The sequence below is a fragment of the Canis lupus genome, chromosome 8, assembly GCF_003254725.2.
Source record: "Canis lupus dingo isolate Sandy chromosome 8, ASM325472v2, whole genome shotgun sequence".
Classification (NCBI taxonomy): Eukaryota; Metazoa; Chordata; class Mammalia; order Carnivora; family Canidae; genus Canis; species Canis lupus.
The window spans coordinates 73,405,147-73,407,926 of record NC_064250.1 but is presented as its reverse complement, the minus strand read 5'-3'; the positions used below and the strand labels follow the sequence as shown (position 1 = coordinate 73,407,926).

The window sequence follows — 2,780 nt, the reverse complement described above, 5'->3', positions numbered from 1 at the left end:
TTCATTTGCTCTCCTAGATATGCTATATATCAAACAAAGTATTAGAACAAAGAATCTGACAGAAAAGAGGGAAAACATTCATGCCGAAGACTACCATACAAATTAAGCAATAATAAAAGATATTAAAATCAGTCAACAAGAAGTTAAATGATTTGTGTGCATATACACAGTCAAAGAGGAAAATCATTGCAAAAACACAAGTAATTAATGAGCTCACGGAAAATTCAGGATATAAAATCAACATAGACAAAAAAGCTAATTTCTACACACTAAGAAAAATTTTCTGTATAAAATTTACAAAACAATTCCCTTTAAACTGGTATCAAAAATAAATATTTATGATTAAATTTTATGAAGGAAAAAAATACTCTTTAAAAGTGACCTATATTAAAAAACATTTATTGTATTTCTTTAAGATTTTATTTTATTTATTCATGAGAGAAACAGAGCAGGAGAGAGAGAGGCAGAGACACAGACAGAGGAAGAAGTAGGCTCCATGCAGAGAGCCCAACGTGGGACTCGATCCCGGATCTCCAGGATCACGCCCTGGGCTGCCAGCAGCACTAAACCGCTGTGCCACCCGGGCTGCCCAATAAAAACTTTTTAAAAGGCACAGAAAGGCAAAGATAAATATGCTGATGAATTAGAACATCATAAATCCACTGTGCCACCAAAAGAAAGTCATCTAGGTTTAGGAAGTAATGCTTGTATATAACTTGTAAAGAATTGAATTCTAAGTCTGGAGCTGACTATATAGTCAAAGGACATGCAAATAAGGCCCTCCCTCCACTGATTAAACCAGCCTAGCCCCGACCCTGCAGCTGGGAGAGCAGCCCCAGTCCCAGGATCCCCAGGTGACACCATTCAGGGCTCACAACACAACACAGAAAAACCACCATGGAGTCTGTGCTTGGCTTGGTTTTCCTTCTCACTATTTTAAAAGGTAATTCATGGAGAACAGAGACCTTGAGTACATGAGTGGAGGTGAGTGAGAGAAACAGGGGATGTGGGATAATTTCCTGACCAGGATGTCTTGTGTCTGCAGGTGTCCAGGGTAAGGTGCAGCTGGTGGAGTCTGGGGGAGCCCTGGTGAAGCCTGGGGCATCCCTGAGACTCTCCTGTGTGGCCTCTGGATTCACTTTCAGTAGCTACCAAATGAGCTGGGTCCGCCAGGCTCCAGGGAAGGGGCTGCAGTGGGTCACATACTTTAACAGTGGTGGAAGTAGCACATACTATGCAGACGCTGTGAAGGGCTGATTCACCATCTCCAGAGACAACGCCAAGAACACGCTGTATCTTCAGATGAACAGCCTGAGAGCCGAGGACACAGCCGTGTATTACTGTGGGAAGGGACACAATGAGGGAACTTTAGTGTGAGCCCAGACACAAACCTCCCTGCAGAAGGGGATTAAGACCATTAGGGGGTGCACACTCCTCACCACTTCTGTCTTGAAGGCCCAGGAGCAGGTGCAGATGGAGGTTCTGGGCAGGTTTCCTGTCAGGGCCTGGGCTTCCTCTCCAAGGAGCAGTTTCCCCAGGGAGTCTCTCTGAACACTTGATTATGTGTTTAACTATTCAGTCTCTTTCTTAGAGACTTAGGCACTCAACTATAGCACTTACACTTACTTGTACTTAACTTTTCCAGACCAAAAATATTAATCAATTACAAATAACTCCATTCAAGTCATCTGAACATTTTCATTGTCCTAGTGGCACTCACTGTGGATCACAGGTCCCCAAGCTAACATTTTGTCTTCAACATCACAGTATAGAGGAATCTCCGATCAACACAAGAGAATAGAGACATTCTACAAAAATGTTAATAACGGCCTCAGTGTGAGAGAAATTCTCAGCATGACATGGTAGGGAAGCGGACTCAGAGGTCACACACATACGCACACACGCACACAATCACAAGAGTATAATCTTTTATCACCTTCACGTTCATGTCTGATGAGAGCCAGGCAGGCCTCTCATCACATAAATGCTTGGATTGTGACAGGGAAGAACACTGGCTCAGGGTGTGTGTTGTGGGTCAGTGGTGGGGAAGGGGTCCTGCTCTATGAGGGGCTTGTGTGGAATCAGTGTCCCAACTGCTTCAAAAGAGAAAAGTAGGGGAGAGGAGGGGCAAGATGGCTGAAGAGTAGGGTCCCCAAATCACCTGTCCCCACCAAATTACCTAGATAACCTTCAAATCATCCTGAAAATCTACGAATTCGGCCTGAGATTTAAAGAGAGACCAGCTGGAACGCTACAGTGAGAAGAGGTCGCACTTCTATCAAGGTAGGAAGAGGGGGAAAAAAGAAATAAAGAAACAAAAGGCATCCAAGGGTGAGGGGCCCCACAATGAGCCGGGCTAAGGCTGGGGCGAGTGTCCCCAGGACAGGAGAGCCCCATCCCAGAGAAGCAGGTGCTGCACCAACCTTCCCGGGCAAAAAGGGGCTCACAGGGAGTTGGAGCAGGACCCCAGGAGGGGGGTGCCCTCAGGCTCCCTAGGAAACTAACAGACACCTGTACACACACAGGAGAGTGGGCCAAGCTCCCTAAGGGCTGCAGCGCACACAGCGGGACTCGGAGCAGCTGGGAGGGGCTCAGCCAATGGCTCCACGGAGGCGGCTGCATGGCCAGGAGCCCGAATCCAACAGCGCAGGCCCGGGAGCCCAGAGCGCCGGGACACAGCCCAGGATCCGACCTCCCTCCGGGACAGGCAGAGGCCGGGAGGGCCAAGGACAGCAAGGACGCTCCTGCCCCAAGCAGAACAGATCAGCGGCCCCTCCCTG

The 2,780-nt window shown here is 47.6% G+C and overlaps 1 pseudogene; it reads left to right on the top strand.

Moving 5' to 3' along the window:
* Nucleotides 1-827: 827 nt before the first annotated feature.
* Nucleotides 828-1,377, top strand: LOC125755511 (immunoglobulin heavy variable 3-23-like; annotated as a pseudogene).
* Nucleotides 1,378-2,780: the final 1,403 nt, after the last annotated feature.